This window comes from Macaca mulatta, chromosome X, assembly GCF_049350105.2.
Source record: "Macaca mulatta isolate MMU2019108-1 chromosome X, T2T-MMU8v2.0, whole genome shotgun sequence".
In the NCBI taxonomy this organism is placed as follows: domain Eukaryota; kingdom Metazoa; phylum Chordata; class Mammalia; order Primates; family Cercopithecidae; genus Macaca; species Macaca mulatta.
In genome coordinates this window covers 158,868,156-158,885,539 of record NC_133426.1, presented here as the reverse complement: position 1 = coordinate 158,885,539, position 17,384 = coordinate 158,868,156, and positions in this window count along the sequence as shown.

The window sequence follows — 17,384 nt, the reverse complement described above, 5'->3', positions numbered from 1 at the left end:
CCCCTTAGCCCCTAATTAATGTACTCTTGTATCTTTAGCCATGTGCTCTCTGCTCCTCCCTCAGGTTAAGTTCTACCTGACCAGAGGATTTTCTTTTAGATAGTCTTTTGACATCAGTATACTCTACATTTGTGGTAACAGCAATAATTCATAATAAGGCATTGAATCTTTCAGCAACTCTAGTCCCTTGTACTTCTCCAAATTGCTCAAAACCGTGCTTTTCTGCATGATCTCTGAGACAGAGTCAGTAGTACTCACTTCAATCTGCAGGCTCCTTTCAGTTAGTTGGGGCCATGTAACTGGTTTTAGACAATGAAATGCAAACATAAGTGGCACAGACTATTCCCAGGATGAGGCATTTGAGAGTCAGTTTACTATCCTTAAGCTCTCTCTTTCCTTGCCCTGGTGACCCTGAAAGCCATATGTTGAAGTGGGAATCTCAAATATGGAGAGAACCTAGACCCTGAGTCTTCCAATAGAAGATGTGACCTGTATCTGACCATGTGTGACCTGGAAATCAAGCTTTGGTATGCTAAGCGGCTAACATTTAGGGACTTAGTTATGATTTCAGCAAAGCTTAGCCTAACTTGATAAATAGACTCTGGCACTCCTCTCAGTTCCTGTACCATTATTCTAAAGTCCCATGTGCAACTCTTTCTGCATGTTTCACAGGTAGCTTGAATCCAAAATATCCCAGTCTCCTCCTACTACTCTGCAAACATGCTCCTTTTGGTGTGTTCTCAGTCTCTGTGGTCTCATATTCAGTTGGGACCTGGTTGGGACCTATAATACGTCTATAGCATTTCCTTCTATCTCCCCACCCCCATATTCAGAAAGTCATCACTCATTCATTCATTAGCTGTTTACTGAGTACCTTTTGTGTACCAGGTACTACTCTGAGAACGGGGATATAAAAGTAGAAAATAAAACAGTAAAAGAAATCCTTGATATAGTGGAGCTTATATTATATAGGAACAGGAGGCAGATTACACAGAATTGAAATAAATAAAGTATCTGGTTTATTAGATGATGATAAGTGCAACAAAGAAAAGCAAATCAGGGAAGGAGGGTAGAGAATGCTGGGTAAATGAGGTGGTAATGATTGGAGGGCAAAGATATTATTTTAAATAAGGTGGTCAGGGAAGAACTCATTGTGAAGGTGATATTTGAGCAGAGACCAGGGTGTAAAGCCGTATAGACATTTGGGGGAAAATGATTCCAGGAGAGTGGACAAGAAGGGGAAATGCCTGAAGTTTTTTGGTGTATGCAAAGAATAATAAGGAGGCCAGTGAGACTGGAACACAAGTGAGTGAAGCAGAAAAGAAATAGGAGATGAGGCCAAAGTATAATGGGGGCTAGATCATGTAGTGACTTGTAAACCATAAGAACTTTGGCTTTTACACAGAGTGAGAAAGGAAGCTGATGGCAGATTTGGACATAGGAATGACATGAGCATATTTATATCATGATAGTGGGATCATGCTCTTTGCTGATTGGAGAATAGGCTCCTGGGGTGGGGGTAGGGCAGAAGCACAGAGAGCAGTTGGGAAGCTGCTGCAATAACCCAGGTGACAGATGATGGGCTCAACAGACCAGGGTGGTAGCAGTGGAAGATGTGAGATGTGGTCAGATTCTGGATATCTTTTCAAGGCAGAGTTGAAAGGATTTTCTGACAGATCAGACAGAGGATATGAAAGAAAGAGAGGAGTTACAAAGGATTCCAAGAGTTTTGGCCTGACTAGGTGAGGTAACTGATTTGCCATTCATTGAGTTGGGAAAGACTCTGGGAGGAAGAAGTTAAAGTGCGTGAATAGCCAATAATTTTATTTTGAACATTTTAAGTTTGCTTTGAAGTTAGGCAGCTAAGTGATGATGTTACATAGGAATTTGTATATATGATCGTCACTTTCCCTGCGCAGAACATTTCTACTCATCCTTTAAGGCCCAGTTCAGCTGTGATGAGGCTTTTCTCCCAACTGGCCAAGCAAAGATAGTGACTCCTTCCTTCATGCTACAAGGGAGCCTTCAACAGTCCTGTAGAACAGCATTTTACTCCTGTATTATCATTACTGCCTTTCACCTCTCTTCCACGACAGACTGACTGGGCACTCCTTTAGTCCAGGGACTATTTCTGGTTCATCTTGTGCCTGCCTAGAACACAGTCCAGAGTCTGGGTTATGGTAGGCTCTCAGAATATATTTGTTGAATGAAGCATCCCACAAATGAAAATAAATTTTCCATAAGCTGGAGCTCATGGAAAATGAAGACTTGGAAGTGGCCACCATATTTATTGGTTAGAAGGCTCATCGGTGACCCCTGGGACAGCAGAAGCCTGAGAGCCACATTGAGGAGTCAGGAATAGGATACCCTTCTGAAAGTGTTGATATGTGGCCTTTTTTGCCTTTCATTTTGATAGTCTTGTCAGTGTTTCTCAAGTGTTTAGGTGATGAAAGGGATCAAGATTTGTGTCTCTAATTGCACCTCAAAGAGGGCATCCTCTTCCCTGGAAGAAATGCTGTAACTGTAGTAGTGGATGGGATTTATAAGGAGACAGATTGGCTTAGATTTAGTTCTAATGAAGGGAGCACCAGAGTCAGACAAATTTAGCAGCTCAAGTCCCAGCTCTGCCACTCATCAGCTGTGTGACAAGTAACTTTCTCTCCTTAATCCTCAGATTCCTCATCTGTAAAATTTGATGTTGTGGGGATTAAGTGCAATCAAGTTGGCAAAGAGCCTTCAATAGTTACTGACACAGTAATTGCTAGGGAAGAGTGGACAAAAGAGAAGCAATAGCAGGGCTAACCAAAGATAGAATGCGTTCCCCATTCCTGGAGATATTCAAGGACAGACTGCATTACCATTTTGTGGGAACATCATGGAAAGGATTCTAATGGTTGGACCAGTTGAAAATTGAGGTCCAGTTTAGCCTTGAGTTTTATAATCCTAAGAATCCCAAGGAATAGAAATGCAGATACAAATGTTACTACTGAAACCACTCTACTCATAGTGGAGCACTCATGTGCCAATGGGGTCTTTTCCAAAGGCTTGTGTGTGCATGGCAGCATTGTCTGTGCGGCGATGTTGTGTGGGCAGCAGTGCTGTTGCTGCTTTGAGAGCACACTGCCAGCTGTGCTGCCTGCTGCTGCCACACCTGGCATGCTGCCTCAGCACTACATGTCCCTTCCATAGTCAAATAGGCCCCTGAAGTGACTGCATGTTCATTTTACTCTTTGATTCAGTCAACTGGGGCGTCCCGTGCTAATCTCTCATTTACTCCTTTGCAGTATAATCATAATTGACTCCCGTTTGGGGAAAAGGCTTCAGGAGGTGGTACAGTGAGAATGCTTGCTGCTTATCTTGGTTTTACTGTGTGGTGTTACCACTGATTTTTCAATTTGACCTTTGAGACTATCTCTGTGATGCTTCTCCCCACTGTGTCCTCCTCACACCCTGCTCTTACCCCGAGCTCAGGCCTTCATCCCTGTCTTGCACTCTTGTAATAGTCTTTTAATTGGTTTGCCCCTTTGGTGTTCACCCTATCTTTAATCCACTCTGATTCCAACTTACACTTTTAGCTCCTTCCTCTTCCTCCTTCCTGTCATGCCCACCCAGCTCCAGTGCATAGGGGCTACCGGCCTTTCTCTGAGTGACCCCCACCTGGCAGTTATTCAGTTAGTCTCCTTCATCTGCCAAAATTAAATCTATCTTTTAAACCCAAGACCAGATACCCTTTTCCCCAAAGCTAGCTGTGATGGTTTTGACTGGGTGGCTTTATTTGTGCCCTGATCACATGGTGTCCCATGTGTGCATCTTATTTCCCTTAAAAGTCTGGGAGCTTCATTTCTCTCATCAGTAGCTACATTATCTCCATATCTCTCCTCATTTTGAAAACAAACTCTTTTTGTCCACCATGATTTCTCCCCTGAATCCCTACCTCATTAAAGAAATAAATGAATAAACCCAGTCAGGATTTCTGTGGGTTGTACTGAAAAGTAATTTTAACACCTGACATCCTAAAAGCACAAATCACGTAAGTAATTTTAGGGACTAATTGACAATGTAGAAGTCTGAGTGAAAACAAACTCAGGCTGCAAATGATTGATTCTGCTGAATGTTGCCTAAGTGCTCTTAATTAATCAACAAGGAGCCACATTTGCTCCCCTGGTGCCCTTTTCTCTCTTTTAGAAAAGCCAAGCCCAAGGGAAAGGTGTTTAAACTATTTATTTGATTCATTTCTTAGCTTCTGAGCTTGACTAGCTTAAGCCTTTGGTTTGTTCTTGAGGATTATGGGGCTTTTAAGAATTGAGCCATTCTCTAGTTTGCTCTTCAGGATATGGGCATATTGCATTCATCTAATCCCTTGAATTTACAGAGTGGGCTAGCATAGAAACCAGAAGTGAGTATAGCATTTATTTGAGCAGCATGAATTTCCATAAAAGAAGGTGACAGGAACTCGCTGCAGTCCTTCTGTCAGCTCCCATGTTCCTGATGTTTATAAGAGCATTGCTTATATAGTGAATCGTTCCCCTAGACAAATTTCTTCCACATGATGCCTAATGAGTTGAGGTGGAGCGTGAAGGGCCAACATGCCCTAGTGGACAAACAGCCACCAAAGCGATGTTTACTAACACTTTCACCACTAAAGTATGGCAAAGGGATTTCAGAACAGGGTGCACTCATATTCAAGTGCATGACACTGTTCCACAAGTTATTATGACCGGAAAAGCTTTATTTTGAATTGAAGATGCTATTTGGGAGTCAGTTTTAGAAATAAAGTCAAAATGACCCTTCTTGTGTTCCATTAGATGTAAATATACTGAGACAGCTTCTTCCCAGTGAAATGCACTATTATAGAACTCCCCTTATACAGTACTTCACTTTAGGTTCACTTAGATTTATTAAACTAAATGCTTGTTCCAGACACCTAATTTGCAAAATGTACTCACTATTCCAGCCCACTGCTCAGAAAATGGCCAGCCTACTCCAGAAACCAATAATAATAATTTAATCATCACAATAGTGCTGTAATCTGGGTACTATTATCCTTCCATTTTCCAGCCAGGAGTGGAGAAGACATGATGGGGGTCAGAGCTTGAGCTCTAAAGCCTGACTGTCTGGGTTTGAATCGCAGCTCTGACACTCACTTTCTGTGTGATCGTAAGCAAATTACCTAACTTCTCTGTGCCTCAGTTTCTTCACCTGTAATGGGTATAGTAATAGGAATTCCTTATGGTGTAAAATGAATTAATACATGGAGAGTACCTAAAATTGCTGAGCACATGGTCAATGCCCAAGTAATGGGAAATCTTCTGGAGTTAGGTGGCTGTTTTCTGGTCAATCAGTAAGACAAATGGGATGAAGAGAACAAAAAATGTGGGTCATTGGAGCAGGCTGGACTTACCCATAGTTACTGGGATAAGCTATGTGATTCTGGTTGGGGCAGAGGCACATGTATAGAAAGGTTGCAGAATGCAGGCCAGAGGGAGTCAGTGCTTGGGATGTGTCCCAAATGTGTCTGCCCCAGCCTGAAGCTCTTAAAGCCCAGGAAATGAATAGAGGCCTTTTCCTACACAGACAAGACTATAAGAAGAGTTGAGAACCCCAAGTAATACGCAAACTACTAAGTTCAATGAGCCACAATTCATTTTTAAACAATTAATTCACCTTCTTAATTTAGATGTGGCAATTTACAAAGCAACGGACCACTTGGCATAGATTTTCTTTGGGGGACATGGAGCACAGTTGTTGGCTTATACAGTAGGGGCATCAAAAACCCTAACAAGGTGGGACCACCTTGTCATCTTATCTTGGAATTTCTAATGATTTGACTTGGCTTCGTGTTTTGTTGGTACTGTACAATTTAAATATCTCAAACAGAGTTTCATTCAAAGCTCTCAGTCCATGTTGAACTAAATGATGACTCCCTTTACTTTCTAATCACACTGTCAGGGAAATATCTACAGCAGCAGCTTCAGCATTTATACCCTGCTGTCAGTAACTTCATCTCGGATATCGATATGGACATGTGTGCTGGTTCACAATGGAGCACGGGGCAAGATACAGGATTTCTTTATGTTTCCAGTTTGATATAGTGAGGTATAGTGTGCTTAAAGAGGCCAAACACCACCCCACCCTGCCAGAGAGAAGAGGAGAAATACAGTCCTGCAAAGTGTTTCTTGGCTTGAGTAAGGTTAGATATCATGCCCCTCACTTGGAGTTGGGTTTCAGTTTCTGACTACCCAAAGGGTTTCACATCCAGAGATACTGGCAATGAGTGAGAAGAAGAGCCCCTTAGTATAGATTCACCAGGCTACTAAATAGGTGAACTCAAGGTGATACAGTACCCCTCCATCCATTTTTTCTTTCTTCTCTTAAAAATACCATCTTTATTAAGATATAATTGACATATCACACAACTCACTGTATTAAAGCATACAATTCAATGTATTTTAGCGTTTTCACAGAGTTGTGCAACTGTCATCTCCATTTAGCTTCAAAACATTTTCACCACTCCCAAAGGAGACCCTTTACACATTAAGCAGTCACTTCCCACACCCCCTTCCCCCTAGCCCTATCAACCACTGAACTACTTTCGGTCTCTATGAATTTGTCTATTCTGGATATTTCATATAAATGGAGTCATGCAATATGTAACCTTTCGTGACTAGCTTCATATACTTAGTTTAATGTTTTCCGTATTCATCCATATTGTAGCATGTATCAGTACTGCATTTCTTTTTAAGGCTAAATGATATTCCATTGTATAGATATGCCCCATCTTGTTTATGTATTCATCAGTAGATGGACATTTATGTGGTTTCCACCTTGTGGATATTGTGAAAAGTGTTACTACGAAAACTCAAGTATATGCTTCATTGTGTACACACCGTGTGATAACATCTGTTTTCAATTACCTTGGGTATATACCTAGGAGTAGAATTGCTAGGTCAAATGGTAATTCTATGCTTAACTTGTAGAAGAACCACTGAAGTGTTTCCCATAGAGACTACACCATTTAAAATTCCCATCAGTAATATATCAAGGTCCAATTTCTTTGTATCTTTACCAACATTTGCCTTTTACAATTTTTAAAAATTATAGCTATCCTAGTGAGTAAAGTAGTATCTCATTGTGTATTTTTAAGAACAGCTTTACTGAAGTATAAGTGATCTACAAAACCCCATAAATATTTAATAAGTACAATTTGATGAGCTTACACATATGCACATACCCTTGAAACCATCACCACAATCAAAGCAATAGATATACCCATCATCTCCAAAAGTTTCCTGATGCCTCTTTTTCATTCTGTTCTGTTTGTTTTTTTGTTGTAAGAACACTTACTGTGACATCTACCCTTTTAACAAATTTTTAAGTGCACATATCATGGTGTTTTGATTACCTAGCTTTGTAATTTATTTTTAAATCAAGAAGTGTGATGTCTCTGGCTTTGTTTTCCTTCTCAAAACTGCTTTGGCTATTCTGGATCTTTTTTAGTTCCATATGAATTTTAGAGTTTTTTTTGTAGGGGGGGAAAGCCATTCGGATTTTGATGTGAATAGCATTGAATCTGCAGATCACTTTGGGTAATATGTACATTTTAACAACATTGAATCTTCCAATCCATGAACACAGGATGTCTTTCCATAGATCAGTTTCTTCTTTAATTTTTTTCATCAATGCATAGTTTTCAGTATACAATTGTTTCTCTACACTGGTTAAGTTTATTCCCAAGTATTATATTATTTTTGATGATATTGTAAATGGAATTGTTTTCTTAACTTGCTTTTAGGAGTGTTCGTTGCTAGTACTGTCATGCATCACTTAATTATGGGGATCCACTCTGAGAAATGTATCATTAGGCGACTTAGTCATTGCACAAATATCAAAGCATACTCACACAACATAGACAAACCTGTATGACTTTTTATAGAACTGAATCCTGTAGGCAATTGTAACACAATGATATTTGTGTATATCAACATATCTAAACATAGAAAAAATATAGTAAAAATATGGTATAAAAGGCAAAGATGGCATATCTGTATAGGGCATTTACCATGAATGGAACTTGCAGAATTGGCATTTACTCTGGGTGAGTCAGTGAATGAGTGGTGGGTGACTGTGAAGGTGAGTGATTGTGTCCTATACAGTAGTGTGCATAGGACATTATTGTATACTACTTCCCACTGGAAGGTCTCCATAACAATGGAGCTGTCATCTTAATGGAGCTGTCATCTTCTATGATAATAATGCCTTCTTCCAGAATACCCACTGAAGGACCTACCTGAGGCTGTTTTACAGTTAACTTCTTTAATAGGTAGAAGGACTTCAGTCTCAATTACTGATAAAAAGTATAGTTTAGTAAATACATAAACCAGTAACACAGTTATTTATTATCATTATCAAGTATTATGTACTGTTTGTAATTGTATGTGCCAGACTTTTATATGATTTACAGTGCAGTAGGTTTGGTTACACTAGCATCACCACAAACACATGAGTAATGTTATGATGGCTATGGCTTCACTAGGCCATAGGAATTTTTTAGCTCCCATTATAATCTTATGGGACCGTGGTCTTATATGCAGTCTGTTGTTGACTGAAATGTTGTTATATGGCGCATGAATGTATATAGGAATGTAACTAATTTTTGTGTGTTTATTTTGTATCCTGAAAATTTGCCCAATTCAATTAAATATTTTTTGGGGAATCCTTTCAGATATTCTCTATATAGGATCATTCCAGATCTGAATAGAGTGTTTTACTTTTTCCTTTCCTACTTGGATGCCTTTTTCGTTTTATCATATCTAATTTATCTGGCTAGAACTTGCAGTATGATGCTGAATATAAATGACAAAAGACAGCATCATTGTCTTAACCTTAGGGAGAAACCTTTCAGTTTTCACTATTGATATGATGTTAGCTGTGGGATTTTCATAAATGTCTCTTATTTTGTGAGGAATTTCTTCCCTTCTATTTCCAGGTATGTTGAGTGTTTTTCATAATCATGAAAGAATGTTGGCTTTTGTAAAATTCATTTTTTGCATAAATTGAAATGATCACCTGTTTATTCCCACCTTCATTCTATCAGTGCACTGTATGGCATTGATTGATTTTCATATATTGAACTCCTTTTGGATTCTTGGGATAAATTCCACATAGTCATAATGTATACTCCTCTTAAAATGCTGCTGGATTCAGTTTGCTTGCATTTTGTTGAAGATTTTTGCATTTATATTCATAAAATATTTTGGCCTGTATTTTTCTTTTCTTGTCTGATTTTGACATCAGAGTAATGCTGACCTTATGAATGAGTTAGAAGGTTCTCCATACTTTTCTATTTTTTGGAAGAGTTTGAGAAAGATTGGTATTAACTTTTTAGATAATTTGTAGAATTATCCAATCATACCAGTTGGTCCTGGGGTTTTCTTTGTTGGGATGTTTTGATTACTGATTCAATCTCTTTATTTGCTACAGTTTATTCAGATTTTGTATTTACTCTTCAGTCAGTTTTGGTAGGCACTAGTTCACTCATTTCCTTCAACCATTCTTGGAACAATATTTATTGACATTGTACCATGTTCAGGCACTGTGCCCTGCACAACCAGTCACATGTTGTGCTTCTGAGGAAGTGAAATTTTAGTAGAAATATACACAATGAAACAAGGGATTCCAATACAGTATGATGTTGTGATATACATTAGAGGGGCTTCTGAATCAGGCTTGAGGGCTCAGGAAGGAAAATAGGGGTGACTGGAAGTTTTAATTTTTATTCTTTCACACCTTTTTAACATCAACTCTGCCTCAATTTATAAACAAGTCCTACTTAAGAGTAAAATATTAAACCCAACCACTTTTCTATAACTTCGTTTTTTCACTCTGGTCCAGTTACATTATTTCTCAGGTGGATGGACAACTATAGTAGCTTCTAACCGGCTCCCCTACTTCTGATCTTGTCTCCTGTGGTAAGTATCATAGATTAGCTCATTTCTTTCCATTCCAACCCCAATTGTAGTGGACCTTACTAAATGATAGAGGTTGGAAAGCTAAAGACTATATTTCCCATGCCTCCTAACAGCCTGGATTCCACAGGTGATGTAACCGTTGCCAAGTAGACAAACTTGTATGTGATTTGGAAGGGGGAATGAAGCAGAGAGTCCATACTTCTGCTTCTGAGATTTCTGTTTTCTGTTAGGGAGCATGGTGCTGGAAGTTTTTGATTCTTCTGCATCAGCAGTCACAGAGATCCCAAGGTAATGTTCTTAGTTTTGTGGACATCAAAAGGCAGGTCATGGGGTGTCCACCTAGCTTATGTAGATGGAGAATGAGGCAGCATGGTCTTAGAGCCAAGATTTGTGATGAACTTAGCAGAGATGGTGAGGTCCTGGGGCCAGTTATTAAGGCAGTGGCTTCCTGATTCTCCCAATAGTGCCAGTTATATGTGGTGTTATTCTGGGAAACAGGTTTGGAAATTCAACCTAGAATCTGTTCTTTTGATTCCTTCAACAATTTTGGAAGCACCAAATTCCCCCTTTCTACTTAAATGGGCTAACATGGTTTCTGTTTTCCATAAGAGAATGCTGCACTTTACTCTCTACACAAAAGCTAAAGGAAATGTTTAAAAAAAGTATCCTAACTTCTTTGCTCAAAACCCTCCAATGGCTTTCTGTGCCACTTGCAATACAAGTCAAGCTCTTAATTTCCTTTCATTCTTCTCTGGCTCACTTCATGGAAGCTCTGCTTGGCTACTAGCTGTTCCTGAAACACACCAATAACACCCCCACCTCAGGGTCTTGCATTTGATATTTCTCTGTACCTGGAATACTCTTCCTCTCTAGATAAGTGTGTGGCTCAGCTTTCTACATCATGCCAGTCATCTTTTTCTAATCCATGGTAGACCAGTTTCACTCTCTTTGACATTACTGTCTTGATTTTCTGCAGAGCATGCATCACTTTCTGGGATCATTTTGTTTACTTGGTTTTTTGTGTATCATCTGGAATACAAGTTTCATGAAGGAAGAGGCCATGTCTGACCTTTTCGGTGGGTTCCAGGGAAAAGCAGATCCCACATGCATTGCAAATATAGCTAGGAATTCAGAAGGAGGAAGAAGAAATAGAAAATACTGTACATTGTTCAACACTACCAGGATGTTTAAGGAGGGTTAGATGCCAAAGTGCCAAAGACTGAAAACACAAACCACCCGAGACAGGTGGCATTTTCTGAAGAATATTCTTGCAATTGTGAAACAAAAATTATATATGCAAGCAGTGTGAATAACAGCCAGACCTGCGTCTGCAATGAGTGCCGTTACATCATTGGCATCCAATTAGAAGGCTCGTTCATGACTTGCTCTGTGGCTTATTTGGCATTTTCTTCCAAAAAAGCATGTACTTGGTCTTGTCTGGTCGTTTGGGAAGTAATAAAACAGGGCATTTGGGTTCTTATCATTGCAAAAAATCATTTGCAAACCTCTCTTGTGTATTCAACCCTGCACTAGGCATTCTGGGATGAGTGCAGGGAAGGGAAAAGCCACAGATCCTATCTACAAAGAAAGTGGGTAGATGAGTTACTGTCCAATAAGGGTCAGGGAGCTGACTAGGAAAGGACTATCCTATAGGAATCAGATGATGTGGATGCTCTGGAGAGGGACTAGGCCAGGAAGACAGAGAATCAGAAACCACAGTGTCAGTGAACAGGAGACTATGAAGTGCTTTGAAACTAGGGTAGAATTCAACATCCAGCCTTCCAGCCCCAGCTACCAACAGCTCCCAGGCCACAGACTGTAGGCATCAACTGAACTACCCAGGACAACTGCCAATGCCTTGTCTCCCACCCTTGCCTGGGCCTCAGGCGATTTAAGTTGTTTTCTCATTGCTGCCAGACACTGTTACGGTCTCTGTGGCACTGTAAATTCATAATCACAAATCTTATCCAGACCCTCCACACTGCTTAGCATTCCTACTTTGTTTCCCAGCTAGCTATCTCATCCTTTCTCCACAATTATAGTTTATCTCGTACATGGTCCTTAAGAACCTTTTCCCACAGCAGATTACTTTACTCTCCTACTTCATGGAGAAAACAGAGAACTGCAAAATCCAAATGGGAATTTCCTCAGTTTTCTGTCATCAAACCTCCAGTTGCTTGTGTTGGTCTCCAGCCTCTTGTCCTCCGGGCACAGTCTGCACACAGAGACTACTGCTGGGGTCACTGATAGGGTTTGGCTGAGCCCATCTAACAATGGAATGTTCCACTGTCTTGGTATTTTTGTCCACATGACCAAATCTAGTTTGGGGCTGCATTGATCAAACATTTTTATTCATGCAGCCATAATGGAATGAAATATTGGATGCTGCAATGTTGATTCCCCATGTTCCTGAATCCTCTGTATTAGAATCTCTACATGTGCTTGTTGAAAATAATTTTTCCATAAAGTAATTTCTATGTACACCAAGTTTTGAGAACCACTGATATTGACCACAACTAATTTGTCCAGTGAAAAAGTTCTGGAATGGGCCTTCTGTCACAAATGAAGGTGGACCTGCCGACACTGTAGCTGTAGTTCTTTTAAAGATGGAGTCAATCACAAACCAGAGAAATCCTTAGACCATCTTTTTTTCAGACAAATTTAAATACTCCTATAGCCATCAACACACACATACACACCCAGAGCCTGCTCTAATGCATGGAGGAACATGTTAGCCTTCAACCTCAGCACTATAGAGGGGTTCAACTGTGGGAATATCACAGTACTGTACAATATTCAAGACATTTTTTGTGAAAGAAAACACACCTACAGAAAAATGCATAGAATGTAACTATATGGCCTAAAGAATAATTATGAGGTGGGCATTAATGTAACCACTATCTACATCAAAAACAAATATGACCAGTCTCCCACAAGTCCTTCATGGTTTTTCCCAACACGAGCCCCCCAGTTAATGTGTGTGTGTGTGTGTTTTATATGCATGCCTCATGTAGTATATATTCTTGTGTCTGGATTCTTTGACTCAGTGCTATGTTTGCAAGATTCATCCAATTTGTTGCATGTAGCCAACTTTGTTCATGTTCTTTCCTGTGTGGTATCCCACTGATGGATATGCCACATGTTGTATAACCACTCGACTAGTTTTGGAATTTGTATTGTGTCCAGTTTGGGACAATTACAAGCAATGCAGCTCTGAGCCTTCTGGGCGGTGTCTCCCAAGGCATGTGTGCATGGGATTCTCGAGTCTAAGTGCCTAGCTGTAGTATTGCTGGGTCTTAGGGTAAACATATTTTAAACTTTTTGGTGTACTAACGCAGTGTTTCTATTAATGTCTAAATATTTATTAATTCCTTCTATCCAAAACTTAGTAATATGCTATTTCATTTCCAGACATTTTGATTTTTATTTATTTATTGTTTATCAGCTTTTATTTTTATTTCTGGGGTACATGTGCAGGTTTTTTACATAGGTAAATGTATGCCATGGTGGTTTGCTGCACAGATTAATCCATCACCCAAGTATTAGGCCCAGTACCCATTTGCTGTTCTTACTGATGCTCTCCCTTTCCCTGCCCTCTCGACAGTCCCCAGTGTGTGTTTTTCCCTCTCATGTGTCTGTGTGTTCTCATTATTCAGCTCCCGCTTATAAGTGAGAACATGCAGTGTTTGGTTTTCTGTTCCTGCGTTAGTTTGCTGCGGATAATGAAGTGTACATTTTGGTTTTCAAATGCTGTCTTTGTGTTATTAACTTCTGCGTTAGCATTATGATCAGAGAGCTTATTTTGTATGATATTGATCCTTTGGAGTTTATTGAGGCTTTTTTCTCTTTTCCTAAATTCATATTCTATTTCTGTAAATCAGCAGTGCACCTCTAAATAATATAAATATTTTTTGTTGGGCATAGAGTTTTATATTGTCTAATCACTCAGATTTATTACTATGTCTTTGATATCACTGCTTATTTCTGTTTGTTTGAACTCTCAGTTTCTGAAAGTGGTCGGTTAAAATCACTAGATATGAATGATTATTAATGTGTGTGTTTCTCTTGACAGTCTTAAAACTTGGTCACCTAATGACATGGTGTAAAAATACAAGAGCAAAAATTGACATAACTATAGGGAAAAATAAGCAATCACAGTTGGATATTTTAACACATTTCTCTCAGTAATTGATAGAACAAGCAGAACAAAAATCAGCTAAGTACATGGAAGATTTGAAAAAAAAGTGATTAACAAACTTGACCTGATAAAGATTATATATATATATATATATATATATATATATGCTACCTCTACCTCGACATCTACCTATCTCTGCCTAGATTATCTATATCTATCTGTACATCTATGTCTATATCTGCCAAACAACTGAAAAGCACAGCTTTTTTTCAGCACATGTATAATTTTTTTTAAACGACCACATTATGTCCAGAAAGAAAATCTTAACAAATTGCAAAGGATTGAAACCATACAGAGCATCTACACTAACCAGAGTGGAATTCAGCTAGAAATCAATAACAAATAGCCAACTAGAAAAAATCTCTACATGTTTGAAAATAGTCAACTTAAAATAAATTATAGATAAAAAGAATAAATCATAGTGGGTACTTAAAAATAATTTGAACTGAAAAACTATGAAAATAGCAAGTAACAAAATTTGTGGGATGTAGTTAAAGTAAGAATCAAAGGAAAAGGAAGAAAGCCTTAAAATTAATGAGCTAAGTATTCTTTCCAAGAAGTTAGAAAAAGGACAGCAACACTGTCTCAAACGAATAGTTAGAAAATGAAATTAAAAACTAACATTTACAGTGGTATTAAAAACATGAAGTACCAACAAAAAACTCTAATTAAAATGTGTAAGACTTTCACAGAGAATATGACAGAATCATATTGGGAGACAGCAAACAAGACTGAACTCAATACAGATACTATATTCATAGATTGAAAGGCTCAATATTATAAATATGTCAGCATTCCTTCACTTTATTGATAATTCCATGTAATTACAATAAAAATTCTAACAGATTCTATTTTGTAGAATTTTTCAATATAATTTGAAAATTTATACAGAGAAGCAAAAGTCCAAGAGTAATCAAGATACTCCTAAAGAAAGTGGTGAGGATATTTGCTCTGCCAAATATCAGTTTAAGGCTATAGCAATTAAGACAGTGAAGTCCTAGCCCAAGATAGTTAAATACATCAGTGGAACAGAATAGAAAACCTAGAAACAGCTCCACTACACCATCTTCTTTGAATGATCCCTTAATCTTCAGGCCTTAATTGCAACCTTGTTATTCACTGAAGACATAGCTTACCCTGAAGTCCTCCCTAGTGGAGACTCTGTTCTCTCATATGCCAAATACCTTAGGGCCAGAAAAGAGTTGGGTTTTCCCCAATCCTCTGTTGCTTCTAGGCCAAAAAATATCTGCCCTTTTGAGGTTTAAGCCATTCCACTATGTCATCTTCTATGCCTCCTTCCTACTAGCATCCATTGACCTCCTAGCTATTCTGACTTCGCGTGGGCTTGGGGATCTGGCTTATGCTCTGACTCATGGTCTTTCTCTCTGCTCCATCCTACCATCTTTCAGATGACTTCAATATCCACATCAACCACCCAGCAGTTTGACCTTTTCATTTCTAGTGAACTTCTCTACCCTGTAGTAGCCACACTCATCTACACATACAGTTTGGGTTTATTCTTTACCTGAAACTACTCTACCTCTGACAGCATAAGTTAAAACATCAATTTTGGATTACAACCTCCTAGTCATCCTGCTCTCTCATTCTCCTACTCCCTCTAAACCTGTTCTTTGATCTTATTGAGATCTCCATCCCTTGACCTCTCTATTTTTTGCCCATGTTTCCTCTCCTCTTTTTCCCCCTCATCTCCCCATTGATTTGGTTTGGTGAAACTCTCTACTTGCTTTTTTCTGTTTCTATGCAGACTTACTAAGTTGTAAATATATCACCTACCACTTATTTTCCTATATTTTCAACATCTCCTTGCATTCCCACATTCAGTAATGAACCACATCCAATTGTTGATTCTAAATTCTATGTTTCTCTCTATGTGCCTTCGCCAGCTATCTTAGATCAGCAGTTCAGCATCTCTCACATAAGTTTCTGCACTGCATTGTTGCACCTCTCTGATCTTTCCTCCACAATGTTTTCAGAATGATATTTCTAAAATACAAATTACTTCCCTAATTAAAGTTTTCTGATGACTTCTTCTAGCCTTAAGGATAACTCCAAACTACTGACTTTGGCATCCAAAATCCCTGCCTGCCTCTTTACCCTCGTTTTCCACCATTCCACCTTACAAAATCTTTTCACTGCAGTCACACTCAAACATTGGCAACACTCCAAGTGAATAATACTCTTTCATGTCTCTATGGCTGTCTTTGAAATTGCTGTCCCCTTTGCTTGGAGGTCCTCTTCCCTGTCACTACTTCTCTCTCTAAGTAACTCCTCATCTTTCAAAATGTAGCTTACCTCATTCTCCTGTGTGCTCACTTTGCAGTATAGGGCACTTATCCAAATGAACTCCGGTCATTACTCTGTTAGTCAAGATACATTGAGCTAGCCACTAGAGCTTGTGCTAGACAACAGACTTTGAGCAAATCTTGGGTCAGAGATGATGCCTTGTTTTTTGAGCCTCTGGTTGCAAGATCAAGGCCAGGTACACGATAGGCGGTCTTTTAATAAATTTTTATTGGTTGAGTGAAGAAATGTTGAGTGAAGAGTGTTTTCCATCTCTCTTGGACTTCAATGTGGTCCTAATGATGCCTCAGAAAAAGTAATAAAATTGTTTTCCAGGATTTTGAAAACTTGTTTAGCAAAATACAGAGCTAAACGTAGAGCAAAAAAACCAGTAAAATCCTCTTATTTTTTATCTAAAACTAGGTGTGAGTCAACTAGGTTGCTGTAAAGGCCTCACAGAGACCTGTCTTGTAGATGTAGTTTGGCAAGAGACCACCCCAAAAGGAATCCCTGAAGTTATCAATGAATTTTAAGAGAGGAAGAAACAAATAAATTTGAATTTAACATACACATAACTCTTGGAAGTCTGAGTAGTTGGGATACATAATGGAGACTGATTTCAAGTAGGCCTACAGAGTTTGGGGCCTAAGCAGGCCAACTTTCACGTGGTTTAGGGTACACTAAGTAATGTAAAAAGTAGCATCAATGTCACTGACTTTTCTCAGCCACACTGAGGAACCCTGAAGCCTACACTAACTGAAGGACAAAGTTGTTAATCCTAGTGCAGCTGTGAGGAGACTTGCAAAGCAGTCTCTAAAGCTAAAAGTCAGGAAACAAAAAAGAGTTTTAAAGAAGTGTAGTCTGTACTTGTCATTACTCTTGTACAGAAACACAGGACGTGGAGCAGGGAAAATATA